A 13,712-nucleotide genomic window follows, 5' to 3' on the forward strand; every position below is an offset into this window, starting at 1 on the left:
TACCCTTAGCAGGAGGGCTCCTGATTACATACCTCTCCTGCTGCTGCTGCTGCTGGCTGTCCAGCAGCAGACTGAAGGTGGCTGCTGCTGTGCACAGGTATATAAAGGCTCAGAGCCTATTATGACACGCGCAGCCAGCGTTCCATTGCCACATTCCATCTACTGCAGGCAGGATACCTGGCTGGCTGAATGTCGCTGAGAAGCTCACAGAGACCGCCATAAGCAACAGTTTAACAGAATGCCACAGACTAATCAACCAAACTTTTTGGGTTGGGTTCTCTTTTATAGTCTGCAGGCATTAAATGAAAGAAGTCAGTGTTCCAGCAGAAGGAGACAACGTTTCAGAAAAGGCATTGTAGCAAACCAAAAAAGAAATTTTAAGCGCAGCAGAGTAACCAGCGCACATACCTGTTAGCTCAGGTGAGTTTAAAAGGCTGCTGTTGATAACAAGGTCATTTGCTAAATAGATGGTGTGTGTGCAACAATATACTGAAAGGTCAATTATATTGTGCAGCTTATCTCACCACCTGTAGTTATTTAGGTGAAAGCTCCAAAATGCTTGCCTAATATGTCTGTTTATCCAAAAGGAAGTAAAAAGGGAGAGCTAGAAAGATAGCATTGCATCACATTACATGGCAATGCAATGCACAGTTGCTGAAGTTGAACCAAAATGAGCTTGTAATCTGGCTTCTGCAACTTTGAACATCAAAAATCCAATGAGGAGAAGAAAAGCAAAGCCAAAGAGTCCATCCCAAAATCCGACAAACAAGCAAAATGAACAAAAAACATTGAATTCAATTCTTTCTGATTTTAGAAACTGCATTAAAGAAGGGGTGCACCGGTCCTGGAGATACTGCAATACCAGGTCAATGCGTGGAGTGGACAGAGCAAGCTCTTTTTCCATCTCCCTGTTCTAAAAATCCATTTAATATATGGTCCCCAGATAGGGGACGTATCAGATATTAAACTGATAAGAACAGATACTACACTTGATCTTAGCCAAAAGGCCGAGAAGCGATAACCAGAATTGGTTTCAAACTACGGAGCCACCCAAGGATCCTGAAAAGTCCATTTGTGGAGATGAGCTCCTGGACTCCCGTTAAGAAGACATGTTGTCAACCTCTAGATCCCTTACATGCCTGCACTTTTCGGCTTGCTGCTGCTGCAATCCACGCGTTTTAGATCTGCATAACTCCACCTCTTTAAACACAGCACCTTCACCCCCTGCTGTTCCCACCTGCCTCAACACCGTTGGAAGGGAGGAGAACCAATTAAGGCGGGGGGTGGGGTGGAACGAGCAGCTGTCTACCCTTAGCAGGAGGGCTCCTGATTACATACCTCTCCTGCTGCTGCTGCTGCTGGCTGTCCAGCAGCAGACTGAAGGTGGCTGCTGCTGTGCACAGGTATATAAAGGCTCAGAGCCTATTATGACACGCGCAGCCAGCGTTCCATTGCCACATTCCATCTACTGCAGGCAGGATACCTGGCTGGCTGAATGTCGCTGAGAAGCTCACAGAGACCGCCATAAGCAACAGTTTAACAGAATGCCACAGACTAATCAACCAAACTTTTTGGGTTGGGTTCTCTTTTATAGTCTGCAGGCATTAAATGAAAGAAGTCAGTGTTCCAGCAGAAGGAGACAACGTTTCAGAAAAGGCATTGTAGCAAACCAAAAAAGAAATTTTAAGCGCAGCAGAGTAACCAGCGCACATACCTGTTAGCTCAGGTGAGTTTAAAAGGCTGCTGTTGATAACAAGGGCATTTGCTAAATAGATGGTGTGTGTGCAACAATATACCGAAAGGTCAATTATATTGTGCAGCTTATCTCACCACCTGTAGTTATTTAGGTGAAAGCTCCAAAATGCTTGCCTAATATGTCTGTTTATCCAAAAGGAAGTAAAAAGAGAGAGCTAGAAAGATAGCATTGCATCACATTACATGGCAATGCAATGCACAGTTGCTGAAGTTGAACCAAAATGAGCTTGTAATCTGGCTTCTGCAACTTTGAACATGAAAAATCCAATGAGGAGAAGAAAAGCAAAGCCAAAGAGTCCATCCCAAAATCCGACAAACAAGCAAAATGAACAAAAAACATTGAATTCAATTCTTTCTGATTTTAGAAACTGCATTAAAGAAGGGGTGCACCGGTCCTGGAGATACTGCAATACCAGGTCAATGCGTGGAGTGGACAGAGCAAGCTCTTTTTCCATCTCCCTGTTCTAAAAATCCATTTAATATATGGTCCCCAGATAGGGGACGTATCAGATATTAAACTGATAAGAACAGATTTTATTTTATTTTATTTTTTTTTTTTTTTTTACACTCAGATTACAAAGTCTTGGAATCAACAAAACGATAAGAAGACTCAAATCCATCATCGTGCATTCTACCAATTTTAATACTTCTCCAAATCTTTTATTTTCCTTTTTCTTTTATATATATATATTTATTTATTTTTTCCCTCTTTTTTTTTTTTTTTTAAAAATTATATAGTTTTGGCTATTTTTTTTTGTTTGTTTTTGTTCTTCTTTTTTTGTTTTTCCACAGGTTTTCAAAAAATCAAATCTTACAAGGTAAGTTCATTCCATTTACATTGTTTCCATTTCTCATTTGCTTTCACCTTGCCAAGCGTCATTTTGTCCCTCCAGAAATACATGTACAAATAACTTAGACATAATTTAATACACTGGTCGACTGTTACTTCCTTATGTTTAAACACTAAAATGTTCCTTGCTTTCCACAATGCCGCCTTCACACATGCAATAATAATCCATACAATTTTAAAATCCTCCTCTCTTATCCCCATCCCATAAAATACTCTGTTAAAATCCAAAAAATTAACAGTACTCACAGCTCTCACTATATTGCACACTTTCCTCCATATTGTCTGTGCAAAATTACAATTCCAGAAGATGTGCATGGGTGTTTCACTATTCCCACACCTGGATCTTGGGCACACTTCAGATCTTACCAACCCACGCCTGTGTTGGAACTCACGGGTTGGCAGGCAGTCTTTTACTATACACCAGAGTAAATCCCTGTGTTCATTAGATAACACACTATAATTTACATTCATCCAGATTCTTTCCACAATTTTGAATGAAAAATGTTCCACAGGACTGATACCTATTCTCTCTTCCAGGATTTTTAGGATTTTTTTATGGCATTTAAGAACATTTATTTCGACCATCTTAAGTTTAAAATCTCTTAAAATTTTTTCTAAAACAATATAATTTCCTGGAGGTAAAAACCTATAAGGCCTATTTAGAGACATCTCCAACCATTTATAATTTCTAATATAGAAACCTAAATTATATACAGAAAACAACTTTAGCTTAGAGCCTGGTCCTAATAAAGTGCATACACAGTTCGCTACATACTTTGCATATAAAAAGGACCTAATATCCGGAAAACCTTTCCCACCTTTTTTCTTTGATTTATATATCTCCTCTCTCTTTACTCTTTCCATCTTGGATCTCCATAAAAAATTAAAACATACCTTAATAACTCTCTTCATGATATTATTTTGGGGGATAAAAACTGTTGAGACATATAAAAACATTGGGAGTAAAACCTGTCTAATAATTAAAATTTTTCCTTCCAGGGTAAGATCTCTCAACTGCCAGAAAGTAATCTTTTTCTTAACTCTTTTCAGCAGAGACTCCCAATTTCTTACATTACCACCTGACTCTGAGAAATAAATACCTAAAATTTTTACTTCATTCATTCTTGTTAATTTACACTCAGAATCTACAATAAAATCACCAACAGTTAAAATACCAGATTTTTCCATGTTAATTTTAAAACCCGATGCGCCCCCAAACCAATCCACTGTTCTTATGGCTCTGTTCATGCTTCTAGTGTCTTTAACTAAAACCGTCACATCATCCATATATGCCACCACTTTAACTTGTTCATTGCAACTCCCGGGAATAAAAAAACCATTGATTACCTTATCTCTCCTAAAAGCTGCTAAAAGTGGTTCAATTGCACAAATAAAAAGAATAGGGGATAAGGGACACCCCTGTTTAACGCCACAGTTTATTTTTACATTATCAGATAAAAAACCATTAATAGATATTTTGCTAAAACATGATTTGTAAAGAGATTTAATACGTTTGCTAAAAACATCCGGGCATCCCATTTTCTCTAAAACTGCAAATAAAAAATCATGGGCAACTCTATCGTACGCTTTTTCAAAATCCAAAGTAATTAGAGCAAGCTTTTGTTTTCTGTCTAAAACATCCCATAAAACATCCCTGATTAAAATCAATGAGTCGCTGATTCTCAGATTTGGCACTGCACACGTCTGATCCACTTCTATTACTGAGCCGATTACCTTTTTTAATCTATTTGCTAGTAACTTTGCATATACCTTACAGTCCGTATTTAAAAGGGTTATTGGTCTCCAATTTTTAATCAGTTCTTTATTTCCTTTCTTAAATAATAAAACAATAAGACCCTCCCACCACGACTCTGGGACACTAAAAGATGCTTCTGCTTCTAAAATTACTTCATAAAAATCCTCACCCATGATCTCCCATAAACACTTGTAAAATTCAACAGGTAGTCCATCTGCTCCCGGCGTTTTGTTATTTTGTAGCGTATTAATTGTATTAAAAACTTCCTCTTTAGTAAAATTCCCTATTAAAAAAGATTTTTCTTCCGCATTAAAATTTTTTTCCAGTCCTTCTAAAAAATGTTTTTTTAGAGACACATCCGTGTTTTTAACAGAAAATAAATCATCATAAAATTCTTTTGCTTTCATCTTCTTCCCCTCCAAACTTGTTTCTCCTTCCAAAACCTTCATATAATCCTTCTTGTCACATATTTTTTTAAAAAAGAATTTTGTGCATTTTTCATCCTCGTCTAAAACTTTTACTCGGGAATTAAAAATAATTTCTTTACCTTTTTCTTTCAGGCAGTTTTGGATCTTTTCTTTTGTTGTTCGGATCGCCTCCTGCAGATCACATCCGTTATTTTCGAGGTGAAAAAAACATTGCAGTTTAGCATTAAGATCATTATAAAAAATACGTTTTGCAGCAGCTTTCTTCTTTCCTTCTTTAATAAAAAATATTTTTACCTCCTTCTTGACAAAATCCCACCAATTAAAAATAGATTTAAAAAACGTTTTTTTTAGCTTCAGTTTTTCATACAGCTTTTTAAAACCTTCCATAACCACCTCGTCTTGTAGTAGGGATACATTAAATTTCCAGTGTGACGGTCTTTTATCCACATCTGATTCTATTTTAAAACTACATTCTATTATTTTATGATCTGAAAAAGGTGTTGAATGCGTTTTAAAACCTGAGCATGTTAGGGCTTGAGATATAAAAATATAATCTATTCTGGATGAAACACCTTTCCCCACCCAAGTGACTTCATGCTCCTTTTTTTGTCCATCTAATGCCCATGTATCTTTAAGATTAAAAGCTGCTAAAATATTTCTAAGACATGAAGCTGACCCATCTTTTACATTTTTTAAATGACAATTAAAATCCCCACCTAAAACTAATGGATCTACTCCAGGTAAAAACAGCTGCAACAGTTCAAACAAATGTAATCTCAAGGCTTTTTCTGCATTTGCAAACACATTAAAACACCTCACTTTCTTCCCATTTTTCTGCACATCAATTCTTAAAATCCTCCCAGGGTATATCTCTTCATAATTTACAATCTCCCAATCTTTAGAGCATAAAAACCCCACACCATCACTTTTTGACTCGTTCCCACCAGAAAAGCATAAGTTACCCTTCCATATACCCTGTAAATATTCATAGCTTATTTTTTTTGTCAAATTACATTCTTGTAGAAAGATAAAATCAATATTTTCATTATTTAAAAAATCATATAAAGCAGTTCTCTTATATAGGTCGTTAAACCCCTGAACATTCAGGGACATTGAGCGGATCATCTTCTAACATTTAGTGCAGGGCTCTTCCCTCCGCCCTCATTCTCTACTGCCGGAGAAGATGGGTCTACCTCCAGATCTGATACATCCGAAGATGACACACTCCCCAGCAGACTTGTTGCTTCTAATGCCTTTACTTTCCCACCACATGGTATTCCTTCATTATCACTTCTATCCACACTTCTTTTTAGAGATTTTTCTGTGCAGTCCATTTGTACCTGCGCGCAAGGTAAGCTCTGCGACAGGGAATTAGTAGGAGTGGACTCCACTATTTCTGGAATATCACTTTCCCCTCCACAACTACTCCCTTTACTTAGTGGAGAAATTTCTTGCAACATTTGACTCTTCTCTTCTCTCTTCTGATCTTCTTTCTTCTGTTCTTCTATCTTCTTCTTTTCATTCTTATCTTCTTTCTTCTTATCTTCTTTCTTCTGCTCTTCTCTCTTTTTCCTTTCCATCTGTTTCTTTATCTCCATGGCCCTTTTTTCTATGTCCTCTATCCTCTTCTGTTTTTCCTCTTCCTTCTTTCTCTTCCTTTCTTCCAACTTCCTTTCCTCTTCTTCTTGTGATTTTTTAACCCGTTCCTCCTTCTTCTTCTCCTTCATTGCCCGTCCCTCCTCTTCCTCTTTTCTCTTTCTTTCTGTCTCCTCCTTCTCACTCCTTTCTTTCTCCTCTTCCCCTTTTTCCTCTTCAGCAGCAATGCCTGCTTCCACATCGTCTTTAGCTTCTTGTTGCTGTTCTTCAGGCGATGTGTCCATCTCCTCTACATCCTTTTTCTTATTTTTAGGGCACTCATCCATCTGGTGAGGAGTACCCATGCAACTAAAACACTTGTTACATTCTGCATCCAGATGTCCATATTTTTTACACACACGGCAGTAGTGTGGCATCCCTGGGAAGAATAAATAACCGCGGCTATGGTTGATATAAACCTGCGGCGGAGGTCTGGACACGCCCCCCTCCTCATTCGGGTTCTTCCTAAATGATACCACATACACACGTTTCCCGTTCCACACTCCAAACTGTGTTTCCCCGCGTCTCTTAGGGATGATTTTGTCACAATACATTGATAGGTAACTTTCAACCTCAGAGTCTGTAATAAATGGACTAAACAAATGAATCGTCAGTACTTTCATTGAAAACTGAAAAGAGGGGATTACTTTCACCCCCTCCAGCTCTACCTTCTCTTTATTTACTTCATAAAGAGCGTAGGCACTTTCACACTGCGAGGCTTTATTAAGCGTAACATCATAAAGTCCTCGAGAAAAAAAAGATTGAAAGCAAAAAAGATGCTCCTTGTCGATCTTCAAGAGCTTACAAATAACATTGAAAATAAATTGAGAATCTTTCACCTGCCGGTGGTCAGGAGCAACCACGAACCTGATGGTGTCCTTCAGCGGATGCTCCTCCGAGAAATAATCATTCGGGTTGCTTGCTTGATTCTCCTTCCTTCCTCCAGGGTTTCTCCTTGTCTCCATGATTTTCCTCTTCTTTTCCAGATACCAAGGAAAATATCACACACGGATCGCAGCCTCCACGAAGTTCGTCCTCCCTCCAACACACTGTCCTCCGTAAAGAAAAGGCACTGCAGCTTTAGCACCGATTCCCAAAAGCAGCACTGGATATCTCCAAAGGCCAAGAATCGGTTCTGCCACCACAGTAACCTTCAGCCCAATGTCACAACCCACTACAGATCGTGCCAAAAGGCCGAGAAGCGATAACCAGAATTGGTTTCAAACTACGGAGCCACCCAAGGATCCTGAAAAGTCCATTTGTGGAGATGAGCTCCTGGACTCCCGTTAAGAAGACATGTTGTCAACCTCTAGATCCCTTACATGCCTGCACTTTTCGGCTTGCTGCTGCTGCAATCCACGCGTTTTAGATCTGCATAACTCCACCTCTTTAAACACAGCACCTTCACCCCCTGCTGTTCCCACCCGCCTCAACACCGTTGGAAGGGAGGAGAACCAATTAAGGCGGGGTGTGGGGTGGAACGAGCAGCTGTCTACCCTTAGCAGGAGGGCTCCTGATTACATACCTCTCCTGCTGCTGCTGCTGCTGGCTGTCCAGCAGCAGACTGAAGGTGGCTGCTGCTGTGCACAGGTATATAAAGGCTCAGAGCCTATTATGACACGCGCAGCCAGCGTTCCATTGCCACATTCCATCTACTGCAGGCAGGATACCTGGCTGGCTGAATGTCGCTGAGAAGCTCACAGAGACCGCCATAAGCAACAGTTTAACAGAATGCCACAGACTAATCAACCAAACTTTTTGGGTTGGGTTCTCTTTTATAGTCTGCAGGCATTAAATGAAAGAAGTCAGTGTTCCAGCAGAAGGAGACAACGTTTCAGAAAAGGCATTGTAGCAAACCAAAAAAGAAATTTTAAGCGCAGCAGAGTAACCAGCGCACATACCTGTTAGCTCAGGTGAGTTTAAAAGGCTGCTGTTGATAACAAGGGCATTTGCTAAATAGATGGTGTGTGTGCAACAATATACTGAAAGGTCAATTATATTGTGCAGCTTATCTCACCACCTGTAGTTATTTAGGTGAAAGCTCCAAAATGCTTGCCTAATATGTCTGTTTATCCAAAAGGAAGTAAAAAGGGAGAGCTAGAAAGATAGCATTGCATCACATTACATGGCAATGCAATGCACAGTTGCTGAAGTTGAACCAAAATGAGCTTGTAATCTGGCTTCTGCAACTTTGAACATGAAAAATCCAATGAGGAGAAGAAAAGCAAAGCCAAAGAGTCCATCCCAAAATCCGACAAACAAGCAAAATGAACAAAAAACATTGAATTCAATTCTTTCTGATTTTAGAAACTGCATTAAAGAAGGGGTGCACCAGTCCTGGAGATACTGCAATACCAGGTCAATGCGTGGAGTGGACAGAGCAAGCTCTTTTTCCATCTCCCTGTTCTAAAAATCCATTTAATATATGGTCCCCAGATAGGGGACGTATCAGATATTAAACTGATAAGAACAGATACTACACTTGATCTTAGCCAAAAGGCCGAGAAGCGATAACCAGAATTGGTTTCAAACTACGGAGCCACCCAAGGATCCTGAAAAGTCCATTTGTGGAGATGAGCTCCTGGACTCCCGTTAAGAAGACATGTTGTCAACCTCTAGATCCCTTACATGCCTGCACTTTTCGGCTTGCTGCTGCTGCAATCCACGCGTTTTAGATCTGCATAACTCCACCTCTTTAAACACAGCACCTTCACCCCCTGCTGTTCCCACCCGCCTCAACACCGTTGGAAGGGAGGAGAACCAATTAAGGCGGGGGGTGGGGTGGAACGAGCAGCTGTCTACCCTTAGCAGGAGGGCTCCTGATTACATACCTCTCCTGCTGCTGCTGCTGCTGGCTGTCCAGCAGCAGACTGAAGGTGGCTGCTGCTGTGCACAGGTATATAAAGGCTCAGAGCCTATTATGACACGCGCAGCCAGCGTTCCATTGCCACATTCCATCTACTGCAGGCAGGATACCTGGCTGGCTGAATGTCGCTGAGAAGCTCACAGAGACCGCCATAAGCAACAGTTTAACAGAATGCCACAGACTAATCAACCAAACTTTTTGGGTTGGGTTCTCTTTTATAGTCTGCAGGCATTAAATGAAAGAAGTCAGTGTTCCAGCAGAAGGAGACAACGTTTCAGAAAAGGCATTGTAGCAAACCAAAAAAGAAATTTTAAGCGCAGCAGAGTAACCAGCGCACATACCTGTTAGCTCAGGTGAGTTTAAAAGGCTGCTGTTGATAACAAGGGCATTTGCTAAATAGATGGTGTGTGTGCAACAATATACTGAAAGGTCAATTATATTGTGCAGCTTATCTCACCACCTGTAGTTATTTAGGTGAAAGCTCCAAAATGCTTGCCTAATATGTCTGTTTATCCAAAAGGAAGTAAAAAGGGAGAGCTAGAAAGATAGCATTGCATCACATTACATGGCAATGCAATGCACAGTTGCTGAAGTTGAACCAAAATGAGCTTGTAATCTGGCTTCTGCAACTTTGAACATGAAAAATCCAATGAGGAGAAGAAAAGCAAAGCCAAAGAGTCCATCCCAAAATCCGACAAACAAGCAAAATGAACAAAAAACATTGAATTCAATTCTTTCTGATTTTAGAAACTGCATTAAAGAAGGGGTGCACCGGTCCTGGAGATACTGCAATACCAGGTCAATGCGTGGAGTGGACAGAGCAAGCTCTTTTTCCATCTCCCTGTTCTAAAAATCCATTTAATATATGGTCCCCAGATAGGGGACGTATCAGATATTAAACTGATAAGAACAGATACTACACTTGATCTTAGCCAAAAGGCCGAGAAGCGATAACCAGAATTGGTTTCAAACTACGGAGCCACCCAAGGATCCTGAAAAGTCCATTTGTGGAGATGAGCTCCTGGACTCCCGTTAAGAAGACATGTTGTCAACCTCTAGATCCCTTACATGCCTGCACTTTTCGGCTTGCTGCTGCTGCAATCCACGCGTTTTAGATCTGCATAACTCCACCTCTTTAAACACAGCACCTTCACCCCCTGCTGTTCCCACCCGCCTCAACACCGTTGGAAGGGAGGAGAACCAATTAAGGCGGGGTGTGGGGTGGAACGAGCAGCTGTCTACCCTTAGCAGGAGGGCTCCTGATTACATACCTCTCCTGCTGCTGCTGCTGCTGGCTGTCCAGCAGCAGACTGAAGGTGGCTGCTGCTGTGCACAGGTATATAAAGGCTCAGAGCCTATTATGACACGCGCAGCCAGCGTTCCATTGCCACATTCCATCTACTGCAGGCAGGATACCTGGCTGGCTGAATGTCGCTGAGAAGCTCACAGAGACCGCCATAAGCAACAGTTTAACAGAATGCCACAGACTAATCAACCAAACTTTTTGGGTTGGGTTCTCTTTTATAGTCTGCAGGCATTAAATGAAAGAAGTCAGTGTTCCAGCAGAAGGAGACAACGTTTCAGAAAAGGCATTGTAGCAAACCAAAAAAGAAATTTTAAGCACAGCAGAGTAACCAGCGCACATACCTGTTAGCTCAGGTGAGTTTAAAAGGCTGCTGTTGATAACAAGGGCATTTGCTAAATTGATGGTGTGTGTGCAACAATATACTGAAAGGTCAATTATATTGTGCAGCTTATCTCACCACCTGTAGTTATTTAGGTGAAAGCTCCAAAATGCTTGCCTAATATGTCTGTTTATCCAAAAGGAAGTAAAAAGGGAGAGCTAGAAAGATAGCATTGCATCACATTACATGGCAATGCAATGCACAGTTGCTGAAGTTGAACCAAAATGAGCTTGTAATCTGGCTTCTGCAACTTTGAACATGAAAAATCCAATGAGGAGAAGAAAAGCAAAGCCAAAGAGTCCATCCCAAAATCCGACAAACAAGCAAAATGAACAAAAAACATTGAATTCAATTCTTTCTGATTTTAGAAACTGCATTAAAGAAGGGGTGCACCGGTCCTGGAGATACTGCAATACCAGGTCAATGCGTGGAGTGGACAGAGCAAGCTCTTTTTCCATCTCCCTGTTCTAAAAATCCATTTAATATATGGTCCCCAGATAGGGGACGTATCAGATATTAAACTGATAAGAACAGATTTTTTTTTTTTTTTTTTTTTTTTTTTTTTTTTTCTCCTCAGACGAGGAAATTCCACAGTCTATGGAAACCAGACAAAGGAAAATTCCATCAAAACAGCTGCGTCAAATCCAATACGCAATTTGCTGTCCCCATCATCATCGGAAATATTTATTTCATATTTCAAAACAACAATAACAAAAATCAAGAGGTACTAACAATATATCTCCACTTTTTAACTTTCCATATTCCCTCCGCATCCACTTCCCCTCTCCTCTTTTTGTCCCATAGGAAACACACATACATCTTCCCCAAAATCACCTTCACACTATCCTTTACAGCAATTTCCTTCCTTTTAAACACATACACATTCCTCACATCCCATAACACTTCCTTTATACATGCAAGCATCAACCACAAGACTCTTTCCTTCGTCCCATCACATATTCCCAAACCAAACATAAACAACTCAAAAGACAACAAATTCACACCACACAATTCTTTACACAAAGGCCCCATTCTCCCAATCACATCTCTAGCATACTGGCAATTCCAAAAAACATGCAACACACTTTCCCTTCCACCACAGCCATTTCTTGGACACATTTCACTCCTCACCAAACCTCTATTCCTCTGAAACTCTCTCACAGGTAATACTCCATGTAAAGACTGCCACACAACTTCACTCTGTTTGTTGGTCATACCACTCATCCGCACTTTCTTCCAAACCTTCTGCACATCACCACCCCTAACCATATTTATTCCACATTCTACCTCTCTACATTCAATCATCCTATACACAGCCTTCTTATTCTCCAGCAATCTCACATCTGCATCACACAGTTCATACCTCACCAAAAACTTATAAACCCACACATACCATACAGGCACCTCAAAAGCAATCGGACATCGCAAATCCCTTTCTTGCCACTTTAAACGAAACAAATACGCTCCAAATAAATACCTACACATAGATGAAAACTTTCCATCCGCCCTAATCACTTTCAAAACAAACACAACGATATTCACACCAAAAAACACGTCCAAATTCGGAAAACCCAAACCACCTTTTTCCACTCTTTTAACCAAAATTTCTCTCCTAGCTCTCTCCATTTTCGAGTTCCACAAAAAAACAAATAAAATTCTATTCAAGCTTCTCATACACATATATCCTGGTGGAAATACTACCGCAATATATAAAAATATTGGCAACACCACACTCTTAACAATTAAAATCTTCCCAAAAAAGGATAAACTCCTCAATTTCCAAAAATTCAACTTCTGCTCAACTTTTCCTTTCGCATCATCCCAACTTTCTTTCCCATCCAAACTCTCTGAAAACTTCACACCCAAAACTTTAATAGGTCCATTCACTACATTCACACCTACATCCCTACTTAAACTTCCGCCTCCAAAACCCTTACACTCACTCTTTTCCCAATTCACTTTAAACGCAGATGCACCACAAAAAATAGACACTAACAACTTCACCCGCCTCACCGAACATTCAGAATCACATAATACACACACGTCATCCATATAACCACTCACCTTCCATTCTTTTCCTCCACCTCCCGGCACTTGCACACCACGAATTACCTTATCTTTCCTCAGCATACACAACAATGGCTCAATTGCACAAATAAATGCTACAGGGGACAAAGGACACCCCTGTCGCACACCCGAAAACACATTCACTTTCCTACCCACATACCCATTCATTAAAACACAGCTATAAACACCCGCATACAAACTTCTCACTCGCCCAACAAAATCAGCCGGAAAACCCATTTTTAACAACACTCTGAACAAAAAACCATGCGACAACCTATCATAAGCCTTTTCAAAATCCAAACTTAACAAAAATACACTCTTCTTACGACCCATGCAATCCCATAGACAATCTCTTAACATACACACACACTCATGAATCCGCCTCCCAGGTACCGCACAACACTGCTCATCCCCAATCACACTCTCTATCACATCACGCATCCTATTAGCCATAAGTTTTGCATAGATTTTATAATCACAATTAAGTAACGTTATTGGCCTCCAATTCCTCAGACTTTTCAAATCCCCTTTCTTAGGAATTAACACAACCATACCTGCACGCATACTCTCAGCCACCTCCATGTTTCCCCACATATACTTACATACATCCACAAAGTCCTTACCAATCACACCCCACATCACACGATAAAATTCTACTGGGAGGCCATCC

General features: G+C 40.4%; 3 non-coding genes and 2 pseudogenes across 3 annotated transcripts; all 5 read right to left on the bottom strand.

The window, feature by feature from the left end:
* Positions 1-828: 828 nt before the first annotated feature.
* Positions 829-1,019, bottom strand: LOC141196995 (U2 spliceosomal RNA). Its single transcript, XR_012269347.1, has one exon. It is a non-coding gene; the product is annotated as a U2 spliceosomal RNA (small nuclear RNA).
* Positions 1,020-2,134: 1,115 nt separating this feature from the next.
* On the bottom strand, positions 2,135-2,359 carry LOC141196900 (U2 spliceosomal RNA; annotated as a pseudogene).
* Positions 2,360-8,745: 6,386 nt separating this feature from the next.
* LOC141196887 (U2 spliceosomal RNA) lies at positions 8,746-8,936 on the bottom strand. The gene has a single exon (XR_012269277.1). It is a non-coding gene; the product is annotated as a U2 spliceosomal RNA (small nuclear RNA).
* Positions 8,937-10,051: 1,115 nt separating this feature from the next.
* On the bottom strand, positions 10,052-10,242 carry LOC141196996 (U2 spliceosomal RNA). Its single transcript, XR_012269348.1, has one exon. It is a non-coding gene; the product is annotated as a U2 spliceosomal RNA (small nuclear RNA).
* A 1,115-nt stretch (positions 10,243-11,357) lies between these two features.
* On the bottom strand, positions 11,358-11,562 carry LOC141196924 (U2 spliceosomal RNA; annotated as a pseudogene).
* Between the last annotated feature and the right edge of the window lie 2,150 nt (positions 11,563-13,712).

The sequence above is a fragment of the Phyllobates terribilis genome, unplaced genomic scaffold, assembly GCF_046119375.1.
Source record: "Phyllobates terribilis strain yellow unplaced genomic scaffold, ASM4611937v1 Scaffold_76__1_contigs__length_6945272, whole genome shotgun sequence".
In the NCBI taxonomy this organism is placed as follows: domain Eukaryota; kingdom Metazoa; phylum Chordata; class Amphibia; order Anura; family Dendrobatidae; genus Phyllobates; species Phyllobates terribilis.